A 12,733-nucleotide genomic window follows, 5' to 3' on the forward strand; every position below is an offset into this window, starting at 1 on the left:
ATTCACATCAGTAACATCAGAAAAGCATGTTTAAGAGACCAAAAACATCTGCGTAGCCCCAAACTCAATACCATCTCAATGAACTTCCATAGAATGAGAAAACCCTCTTCCTCAGCAATCCTGCTGCTGCTGCTGCTGCTGCTGCTAAGTCGCTTCAGTTGTATCCGACTCTGTGCGACCCCAGAGACGGTAGCCCATCAGGCTCCCCCGTCCCTGGGATTCTTCAGGCAAGAACACTGGAGTGGGTTGCCATTTCCTTCTCCAATGCATGAAAGTGAAAGTGAAAGTGAAGTCACTTAGTCGTGTCCGACTCTCAGCGACCCCATGGACTGCAGCCCACCAGGCTCCTCCGTCCATGGGATTTTCCAGGCAAGAGCACTGGAGTGGGGTGCCATTGCCTTCTCTATCAGCAATCCTGAGGAAGCACAAAACTTGTTAATGATTGAGGAGAGGTTTACCTGGTGGTTTCACACTTTAAATCTTCACTATCAATTATATTTGTAACGCTAAACCAATGTGGGCATGAGAGATGGTTTTTCACATCTTTGATGGGAACTTCTTGATTAAGCTAATCCGTTCACCAATGTTTCACAAGGTTCTAGTACCTTGTGAAACCCTCACAAAGCTTAAGGTCACCCTGATTCTGAGCACACTCAAAAAACTGTTCCACTTCAAAGGAGCATGAGACTTGCTGCTGCTGCTGTGTATGGCATAAAATATATAACACATGAAAAGATGCTCAACATTGCTAATTACTAGACAAATGCAAATCAAAACTGCGATGAGATATTACCTCACACCAGTAAGAATGGCTATCATAAAAAAACTCTACAAATAATAAATGCTAGAGAGGGTGTGGAGAGAAAGGAACCCTTCTAAACCGTTGGTGGGAATGTAAATTGGTACAGTCACTATAAAGAATAGTATGGAGGTTCCTTATAAAACTAAAAATACAGTGACCACATGACCCTGCAATCCCACTGCTGGACATATATCTAGAGAAAAACATCCAAAAGAATGCATGCACTCCAGTGTTCATTGCTGCACTGTTTATAGTAGCCAAGACATGGAAGAAACCTAAATGTCCATCAACAGAGGAATGGATAAAGAAAATGTGATATGTATATATTACTCAACCATTACAAGGAATGGAAGAATGCCATTTGCAGGAACATGGATGGACCTAGAGATTGTCATAATGAGTGAGGTAATTTCAGAGAAGGAGAAATATCTTCTGACATTCTTTATGTGTGGAATCTAAAAAGAAATGACACAAATGAACTTATATACAAAATGGAAAGAGACTCACAGACTTAGAGAACAAATTTATGATTGCTGGGGGGATGGATGGGGAGAAGGGGTAGTTAGGGAGTTTGGGATTGACTTGTAGACCCTTGTAGATAACTAACAAGAACCTACTGTATAGCACATGGAACTCTGTTCAATGTTATGTGGCAGCCTGGACGGGAGGGGAGTTTGGGGGAGAATGGATACATGTATATGTATGACTGAGTCCCTTCACCGTTCATTTGAAACTATCATAGCATTGTTAATCAGCTATACCTCAACACAAATTAAAAAGTTAAAACAAATATATGGCCTGTAAAGTGTTTCCTCATTAACATATGTCACAGCCTCACGCATTCTGATTAGTTTTCCCCCGATATGAATGACTGGGTGAATATAAAGGAGGCTTAGCACCAATGAACATGATCTGAACCTGGTGTAGCAGCAGTCAGCACCCCAGCATCTCTGAACTAACATTCTAATCAGAAGTGTTTTCTATTGGAAGGTTTTTAGTCAAAAGGGGAAATGGTGGAAACCTCTGCCTTACTGAGGTCTGGGAAAGTCATTCTGGCTTCTGCATAGTTTAACTTAAATTTTGCTGACCAGAGCATCCTGTTTTGTGGCCTTTCAGACATGCATTGTACAGCTGCTATGGTCACTGAGGAAGCGAACGCATTCGAATTTCAAAATGGAGTAGCTGTGGTTCAGAGGTGGCTCTTATAAACATGATTTTGCAAATGTTCCTGTTTCACTGAAAACTTGAATTTTCTGACCGGGACAAAAAACCCACAGGTGTGTGTAGTATTATCTCAGATGTGATTACTGCTTGTATTTTGCTTGTCATGATGTCTCCTGTATCGTGACTGTTAGATGCCTTACATTTCCTCCCCAGTCCAAGTAAAGGGAAATGTTTTTGAGGACTGAGCCACAACGCTGGACTCACTGTGAAATGAGTCTAATTTCTGGGTTTCCAGCAAGATGCCATGTCAGCCTCTTCTATTCTCTGTACATCCCCTGCCTGATCAGTGCCTCTTTACCTACACCCTACTCACATAATTGACCTTCCTACGTACTTTCCCCAGGCCCCAGATAGTTGCGGTTCTTATCAAAGGGACAGTGAGGGGACATACCCCTTTACTGGTTTCCTGGTAACTAATGAGCCCACCTGATGCCAATTCCCCTATAACTAGTAATCTCCCCTTCTCCAGGGAGCAAAGTTTGCCGCCATGTTCTTCCTGTCATCCCCACTTACCGTGTGGTGTCACACAAGGAAGTTACTCCGGACATTGAAATCCCCCATCTATTATACCATTGACGCCTCTGTTGCTGACTCTTAACTCTTTCTTCCATCTTTTTTTTTTTTTTTTTGTGAAAGTCATTCAGTCGTGTCCGACTCTTTGCGACCCCATGGACTGTATAGTCCATGGAATTCTCCAGGCCAGAATACTGGAGTGGGTAGCCTTTCCCTTCTCCAGGGGATCTTTCCAACCCAGGGATCGAACCCAGGTCTCCTACATTGCAGGCAGATTCTTTACCAGTTGAGCCATGAGGGAAGTCCAAGAATACTGGAGTGGGTAGCCTAACCCTTCTCCAGCAGATCTTCCCAATTCAGGAATCGAACCGAGTTTCCTGCATTGCAGGTGGTTTCCTCACCAGCTGAGCTATCTGGGAAGCCCTCTTTTCTTCCATCTTAAAGCTGGGCAAGCACCAGTCTCAGAAGCCTGTGGAGTACAGCCCAACAGGAACACCCTGTTGATTGTGTTGATGCTTATACAAACCTATACATGTGATAAAATTGCCTAGAACCACTCCCTTGAAATAAGTGCATGTAAAATTTTTAACATCTAAATAAAATATGTGGATTTTATTAATGTCATTTTTTTGGTTTAGATATTCTACTATAGTTATGCAGGATGTTACTCGGGTAAAATTAGGTGAATTGTATGAGGGGCTACTCTTTACATTGTTTTTTTACAACTACCTATAATTCTGTAGTTATTTTAAACACTATTACCAAGCTGTATTGATCAGAACACTACGGGATTGGCATAAAAACAGACAAATAAATGAAGCAGAAGGGAGCCCAGAAATAAACTTTTATATATCTGGTTAACAATGGTCAAGAATGTTCAACAGAGAAAGATAGTCTCTTTAACAAATAGTATTAGGAAAACTGGGTAATCAGGAGAAAAATGAAATTGGACCCACATCATACATCACACACACACACACACACACACACACACACACACACACACGCCTCTCAAAGTGGATTAAAGACCTAAACTCAGACCCCAAGCCATTAAACTCCTAAAGGAAAAAATTTCTTGAGTTTGTCTTGGTAATAATTTTTTATGTATGACACAAAAGCACAGACAACAAAAACAAAAATCAACAAGTGAGACTACATCTAACTCAAATGCTTTGTGCAGCAAAGGGAATAATTTATGAAACAAATAAGCAAAGTATGGAATGAGAGAATATATTTGCAGAACATATATCTTGTAAGGATTATTATCCAAAATATATATATAGGGAACTCATACAACTCCATAGCAAAAATATCCAAACTGCCTGATTTAAAAATGGACAGAGATATAAATCAAGCATACTTCAATAAGATAAAATTTTTAAAAAGGACAGAGAAATTGAATAGATATTTTCCAAACAAGACATACAAGTAATCAAAAGGAACATGAAAAATTCTCAACATCACAAATCATCAGGGAATGAAAATCAAGACCAAAATTACTAATCATTTCACACTTGTTTTTTCATTTTATAAAAAAGGAAAGAGAGAGCTATTTTATAGAAATAGGCTATTTTATAAAAAAGAGAAGAGAGAGCAAGCTTGTGGAGGATGTGGAAAAAAGGAAAACACTGTGCACTGTTTGTTGGTAGAAATGTAAATTGGTTCAGCTACTGTCAAAAGCAGTACTAAATTTTCTCAAAAAATTAAACATAGAACTGTTACACGATCCAGTAAATCCACTTCTGGATGTCTATTAAAGATAATTAAAATCAGGATCTTGAAGAGATATCTGCACTGTCATGTTCATTGCAACATTATCTACAATATGGAAACAACATAATTATTCATGGACCAATGAATAGATAAAAAGATGTAGTATATCACAAACACATCTATCTAGGTGGAATATTTATCCATGAGAAAGAGTAAAATTTTACCATTTGCCAAAACATAAATAGATCTCAAAGACACCATGCCAAGTGGAATAAGCTAGTCATAGGAGGACTAATACCGCAGGATTCCACTTACATGAAGTGTCTAAATAGTCAAACTCATAGAAGCAGAAAGTAGAATGGTGGTTGCTAGGCACTGGGGAGAGAGTGAAATAGGGAATTGCTGCTCAGTGGGCTATAGACTCAGTCATACAAGATGAAAAGGTTCTGAGAGAACTCTTGAACAACGTTGTGCTTAGAGTTAATGATGCTGTACTGTGTATTTAAAATTCTGAGATGGTAGATTTCATGTCTCATGTGTGTGTGTTTTGCCACAATAAAAAAAAAAACTTAACTGTATGTTGTCTGCAAGAAATTTATCTTAACTGTAAAGAATCAGATGGGTAAAAATAATAAGATGGAGTAAGACATACCTTGCAAACACTAAACAAAAGAAAGCTGAAGTAGTGCTATTAACTTGAGATAAAGCATATCTCAGAACAGTGAAAATTTTCAGGGGGAAAGAAATGCATTATGAAGGATAGAATTATTGATTTTCCAAGAAGACACAACAATTGAAGTGTGTATGTGCCTGACAGTAGAGATCAAATTATGTGAGCCAAAACCAAATAAAACTGCATGGAGATAGAGACAAATCCACTATCTAGTTGGAAACTTAATCATCCTTCTTTCAGTATTGATAGATCTGGCAGGCAGAAAATCCATAAAGATATAGTTCATATAACAAAACTGTGAACCAACATGTTCTAACAGACATTTTGTAGAGTACTATCTTCAATCACAGCAGAACAAAGATCATTTTCAAGTTCACTTAGAATATTCACCGGACTAGACTTCATTCTAGAAATTGGATTTAGAAGAGGTAGAGGAATCAGAGATCAAATTGCCAACATCCACTAGATCATAGAAAAAGCAAGGAAATTCCAAAAAAAACTCTACTTCTGCTTCATTGACTATGCTAAAGCCTTTGTGTGGATCACAATAAACTGTGGAATATTCTTTTTTTTTTTTTTGTGGAATATTCTTAAGAGATGAGAATACCATACCACCTTACTTGCCTCCTGAGAAACCAACTGGACATGGAGCAACAGACTGATTCAAAATTGGGAAAAGTATAAGTCAAGGCTGTATATTGTCACCCTGCTTATTTAACACATATGCAGAGTACATCATATGGAATGCTGGGCTGGATGACTCACAAGCTGAAATCAAGATTGCTGGGAGAAATGCCAACAACCTCAGATATTCAGATGATATCACTTTCATGGCAGAAAGTGAAGAAGAAAGTTCACCCTCGTCAAGAGGCTTTTCTTCACTTTCTGCCATTAAATGTCAGATTTCATTTTCTTGGGCTCCAAAATCACTGCAGACAGTGACTGCAGCCATGCTTACTCCTTGGAAGAAAAGCTATGGCAACCTAGACAGTGTTTTAAAAAGAAGAGATATCACTTTGCCAATAAAGGTCTGTATAATCAAAGCTATGGCTTTTCCAGTAGTCATGTATGGATGTGAAATTTGGACTATAAAGAAAGCTGAGCACCGAAGAATTGATGCTTTTGGACTGTGGTGTTGGAGAAGACTCTTGAGAGTTCCTTGGACAGCAAGGAGATCAAACCAGTCTATCCTAAAGGAAATCAACCCTGAATATTCATTGGAAGGATGAAGCTGAAGCTCCAGTACTTTGGCCACCTGATGTGAAGAACTGACTCATTTGGAAAAGACCCTGATGCTGGGAAAGACTAAGGGCAAGAGGAGAAGGGGGTGACAGAGGAGGAGATGGTTGAATGGTATCACTGACTCAATGGACATGAGTTTGAGCAAGCTGAGGGAGATAGAATAGGACAGGGAAGCCTGATATGCTGCAGTTCATGGGGTCACAAAGAGTTGGATGTGACATAGTGACTGAACAACAAGACCTCATTCTGGGCCATAAAGCGCACCTTAACATATTTTAAAAATATCAGTCTTATAAAGTATATTTTCAGACCAGAAATCAATCACAGAAAGCTTGAAAACATTCAAATATTTACAGGTTAAACAACATACTTCTAAAAAACACATGCATTAAAAAAATTTCAAGAGAATATTTTTCATATAGGAGAGATCCTTGAGAATAAAAAGAATTTATACTTAATTTGTTTCTGACCAGGTTGAATATCTGTGAAGTAATAAGAAAATATGACTTATTATTACTAAGATCATTTGTGTGTTTTATTACACTGGAAACAATTAAATGAAAATTTGTTAAATCAAGATACCAGTATGATTCAAATTTAACAGAAATGTTTATCTAGCAGAGCTTGCTTTATAAAGTCTATTTCATCAAAAATAATGATTTCCCCCTCTCCTATGGCTCAAAGTATTGTACAAGACCACAGTGCCCATGGCAATGCTTAGCCATCAAAAACAACTAAACAAGGGTGGAGTTCTGACTGGTCTGGGAGTTTGGAGTTTAGTGACTCTGTGCTTGCCTATCAGTGTAAGAGCCTCAGAAATAAATCTGCAGTCCAACAAAGTCAGGTTTCCTTTTTTTTTACCCATCTCAGTGAGGGACACAGCACACTAGAGGAACAGAGAGAGTGTCTGACCAAACAAATAAAAGTAAAAGGTAGAGTTATAGGACTTAGAAGTGGTTTGTGAAAAATTGTGTGCATTTATATCAAAACAAACAGTTTTTTTTTTTTTTTTTTTTTTTTTTAAAAAAGGTGAGTTTACTGTCTTTCTATGTCCTGGAAAAAGTAATGTAGGAAAGTGGGGGTGGTGGTTTAGTGGCTAAACTGAGTCTGACTCTTGTGGCCCCATGGACTGTAGCCTGCTAGTCTCTGTCCATGGAATTTCCTAGGCAAAAATACTGGAGTGGGTTGCCATTTCCTCCTTCAGGGGATCTTTCTGACCCAGGATCAAACCATTGTCTCCTGCTTTGCAGGTGGATTCTTTACTGCTAAGCCATCAGGGAAGCCCATTCACAATAGTACTTACATAATTTGTGAAATATAAAATTATTTCTAAGTTTAAAAATTTCATGTGTGCATTCAGGATGTGTAAGTTGCTCAGTCGTGTCCAACTCTGTGTGACCCCATGGACAGTAGCCCAACGGGCTCCTCTGTGCTTGGAATTCTCCAGTTTTTAAGACTACTGGAGTGGGTTGCCATTCCCTTCTCCAGGAAATCTTCCCGACCCAGGGATCAAACCTGGATCTCCCGCATTGCAGGCAGATTTTTTTTTTACCATCTGAGCCACTGGGAAGCCCACAAAAATTCAGGACGAGTAAATAAAATTACTTTAAAAGAATATACAAAAACATTAGCACCTTTTCTCTGACAACCATAAATGTGTATTTTTGGTGACGAAGCAGTAAATGAAATGATACTCTAGGTCAGTGAATGAAGCAAAGTGTGACACAAATATCAAGAATCATAGGTGATCTACCAACAGTACATGGATATTTTTGTACCCTTAGAAAAAAGTGGAAACATTATCGATGACCTGAAAATATGAATGGTACAACTAGTCTAGAGATAAATATAAATCAACTCATCCTCACAAGAAAAACAAAAATGTGTAAATCATGTTTATATATAAATTGTATCCATTGATACAGAAGATTGAACATCACATTAATATTCATTAATTTAACTCAATATTTAATGGCAGTGTAGATATTAAAATAGGACTGTGGAAAAGTTGGTTTTACTGGGAGAGACTTTTGTTGTAAAACATTCTAAAAATGAACACTCAGTGTGAAGTAGAGATTTGAGCACATGGGGAGAGCAGGAGAGGAAACAGAAGGGAAAGGCTGAGGGGAGGCATGGTGCATGGATGAACTTGAGGACTGGGTCTAGGCCATTTGGGAGGAGGCAAGGCTGGTGAAGACAGCTGTCCCTGGGGCTCTGATGTAAGTGCTTCCCTCAAGGGCTCTCCTGTCAGCGAATAAACAGTCAAGTGTCCAGACCCCAACAAACTGACTTTCATTACCAATCATATGTCTGTTCCTGAAGACTCAGGAAAGGCTGATGAGTGAATTAGATGCCCGAGGGTGGGGTGGTTCCAGGACCAAGATAAAGACTGGGCTGCTCTTACGTCCTAGACAGGCCAGAGGGGACAAGCCTCTTGGAGGCTATTGACATATGTGCAGAATGCCTGGCAAAAATCAGAGGCATCATGCTAGTTGATTACAGCCCATGTGGAGGGTGAGGTTTGGGAAGGGAAGTGGAGACTCTATAGGCAGCTGAGGTTAATGAAGGTTTATAAAGAATGTAAAGTGATCCAATATATGACAAGGGTCCTAATAATTCGACCAGACATCAGAAAACAGAAGAGATATTGACTTAAGACTAAAGACCTTTCTTCAAATATGTTAAAAGCCCTGACAATGACAGAGGTCTGTCCTAGACTCCTAAAACAGGACATAGGAAGTGGACCAGGAACCTCTCAGGCAGGTGTGACAAGAGAACTACAAGGCAGAAGCCTGCTGGGCCTGTGTCAGACCAAGATACTCTAACTTGGTTAGAGGACAAATGTTACAGGGAAATTCACCACTGAGCTTCTTGACATTGCTGTTTGGCCCCAGTTTATAAAATTTTCTTTGCTCCTCGCTTTCCCCAATTACTTGGAGCTTTCATAATCTGCCCTCTAGACCAGTCCTGCCTTTGTTGATCTGTGTCATCCTCGTCCTCTTCCTTCCTGCTATTTTTCTGGTTTCCTTTCCTAATCACCTCTGAGCCACATGCTTTCCCTCATGTCCCCCTGCTGTCATCCTACCTGTTTTCCTGTGGGAGCTATGCAGCTCTGGCTGCAGAGAATCTTCTCCAGAGCAGCTGTGTGCCCTTGAGGAGAGAGTGCCCTGACAGCCAGCTGACTGGACTCCTAGGATTGCTGAATCTGATGGCAGAACACTGTCTCCCAACACTTGGAGGATGCAAATCAGAGTAGACTTTCCTCCTCAGGAAGAAACATCAGGAGTAAAGACTTAGTTTTGATAAGCGTAAGATACACCTTAGCTACGGAGCTAAAAAGTTTAAAATACCCCTTTGTTAGGGGGAATTGATGTTTGTCTTCAATTCTTCAATTGACCTGCTTGTAGATTGGTTTTCTCTCAAACAAAAAGCAAATTTTCTCTCAAACAAAAGGACTCAGGCAAATTACTATTTTTCTATATCCCCGGTTTGTAGTGTGGTACCTGAAAATTTGTTTCTGCTTCCTGACTGATCAGATTAATGAATGAATGAATCAACACTAAGAACAAGATGACAATATTTCCACCTGCTGAAAAAATCTTCCAGATGTCATGTCCAACCCCTCCTATTGCAAATAGTAATAATACCCTATTTTCCAATTTCAGTCACTTCTTAACTTAGTTCCCTAAAGTATGAGCCAGAGGAATGCCTCACCTCAGACACACAGGCCCTGTCATGTTACCCCTTAAAATGTCTCTTGAATCCACTCACAAGTGTGTATGAGAGATTTCAAACCTCACATTCATCAATTAGGCCAAATCTCCTTTACTTCCAGCTATACTGCTCTCTTCAGTATCCTTTATGCACAGTTGCCTGGATCTGAACAAGCTGTGTTCATTAATATGCTATACTTCTATCTGAATACCCACTTTTCCTCTATTGATTCCTCTTTTTTTCATTCTTCTTCTTATGATAAACTAACCACCAAGGTGAAGTTCAAGTTCAAATTCAAGAAACCTCTTCTTATAACATTTCCAGATACATATAATGATTTCCACTTATGTTCATAATTCTCTGTTTGTAGGAGAAATATATACAGTAGTATGTTTTATTTGATTATCTGGAAATATGCATATCTTTTAATGAGACTATCATTCATTGAAACAGAGAACATATGCTGTTGACTTTTCATGTTTCTTATTTGCATGTTTACAGAAGATGGAGTGTGTGAGATATGCCAAAAGTCTGTGACTTCACAAAGAATATTCCAGGAAAATCTGGATTTTCATCTCTGTCTGCTCTGTCTGTGAGTAGGAGGTGATGTCTCTAAAAGTGGCCCCAGATATGCTTGCCTTAAACCACACTTGTGTCAGTCACACAGTCTTCCACTTGCTGGGCATCCCTGGCCTTGATGCCCAACACATGTGGATTTCCATCCCCTTCTTCATTTCCTATGTCCTTGCTTTGTTGGGGAACAGCCTCCTCATCTTCATCATTGTTACAAAGTGCAGCCTCCATGAACCCAAGTACCTTTTCATCTGCATGCTGGAACAGACCTTGTCCTCTCCATGTGTACTGTCCCTCAGGCCTTGGCCACCTTCTGGTTCCATGTTGGGGAGATCTCCCTGGATTGCTGCATTACTCAGTTCTTCATCATCCATTGCACTTTCATGTTTGAGTCAGGAATTTTGTTGGTTTTGGCATTTGTCATACATTGCCATATGCTACCCACTGAGATACTAGTCCTTCCAATGAACACCCAGGACTGATCTCCTTTAGAATGGACTGGTTGGATCTCTTTGCAGTCCAAGGGACTCTCAAGAGCCTTCTCCAACACCACAGTTCAAAAGAATCAATTCTTCGGCACTCAGCTTTCTTCACAGTCCAACTCTCACATCTATACATGACCACTGGAGAAACCATAGCCTTGACCAGACGGACCTTTGTTGGCAAAGTAATGTCTCTGCTTTTTAATATGCTATCTAGGTTGGTCATCACTTTCCTTCCAAGGAGTAAGTGTATTTTAATTTCATGGCTGCAATCACCATCTGCAGTGATTTTGCAGCCTCCTAAAATAAAGTCTGACACTGTTTCCCCATCTATTTCTGATGAAGTGATGGGATGCTGTGAAAGTGCTGCACTCAATATGCCAGCAAATCTGGAAAACTCAGCAGTTGCCACAGGACTGGAAAAGGTCAGTTTTCATTCCAATCCCAAAGAAAGTCAATGCCAAAGGATGTTCAAACTCCCACACAGTTGCACTTATTTTACATGCTAGCAAAGTAATGCTCAAAATTCTCCAAGTCAGGCTTCAACAGTATGTGAACCGTGAACTTCCAGATGTTCAAGCTGGTTTTAGAAAAGGCAGAGGAGACAGAGATCAAATTGCTGATATTTGTTGGATCATCAAATAAGCAAGAGAGTTCCAGAAAAATATCTATTTCTGCTTCATTGACTATGCCAAAGCCTTTGACTGTGTGGATCACAATAAACTGTGGAAAATTCTTCAAGAGATGGGAATACCAGACCACCTGACCTGTCTCTTGAGAAATCTATATGCAGGTCAGGAAGCAACAGTTAGAACTGGACATGGAAAAACAGACTGGTTTCAAATCTGGAAAGGAGTACCTCAGGGCTGTATATTGTCACCCTGCTTATTTAACTTATATGCAGAGTACATCATGAGAAATGCTGGGCTGGATGAAGCACAAGCTGGAATCAAGATTGCCAGGAGAAATACCAATAACTTCAGATATGCAGATGATATCACCCTTATGGAAGAAAGCAAAGAAGAACTAAAGAGCCTCTTGATGAAAGTGAAAGAGGAGAGTGAAAAAGTTGGCTTAAAGCTCAACATTCAGAAAACCAAGATCATGGCATCCAGTCCCATCACTTCATGGGAGATAGATGGGGAAACAATCGAAACAGTGAGAGACTTTGTTTTTTTGGGTTCCAAAATCACTGCAGATGGTGACTGCAGCCATGAAATTAAAAGGCACTTGTTCCTTGGAAGAAAAGCTGTGACCAACCTAGACATCATATTGAAAAGCAGAGACATTACTTTGCTGACAAAAGTCCATCTAGTCAAAGCTATGGTTTTCTACTAGTCATGTATGCATGTTAGAGTTGGGCTATAAAGACAGCTGAGCACTGAAGAATTGATGCTTTTGAACTGTGGTGTTGGTCCATATCATAACCCAATAAGTAAGAATGATATAATTCCCATGCCTTCTCATCCAATAAACAATTGGAAGAAGACACTTGAGGCTCCCCTGGCTGCAAGGAGATCCAACCAGTCCATCCTAAAGGATATCATTCCTGAATATTCATTGGAAGGACTGATGCTGAAGCTATAACTCCAATACTTGGCTACCTGATATGAAGAACTGACTCATTGGAATAGACCCTGATGCTGGGAAATATTTAAGTCAGGAGGAGAAGGGGACGACAGAGGATGAGATGGTTGGATGGCATTGCTGACTCGATGGACAGGATTTTGAGCAAAGTCCAGGAGTTGGTGATGGACAAGGAAGCCTGGTGTGCTGCAATCCATGGGGCTGCAAAGA

This window comes from Muntiacus reevesi, chromosome 9, assembly GCF_963930625.1.
Source record: "Muntiacus reevesi chromosome 9, mMunRee1.1, whole genome shotgun sequence".
Lineage (NCBI taxonomy): Eukaryota > Metazoa > Chordata > Mammalia > Artiodactyla > Cervidae > Muntiacus > Muntiacus reevesi.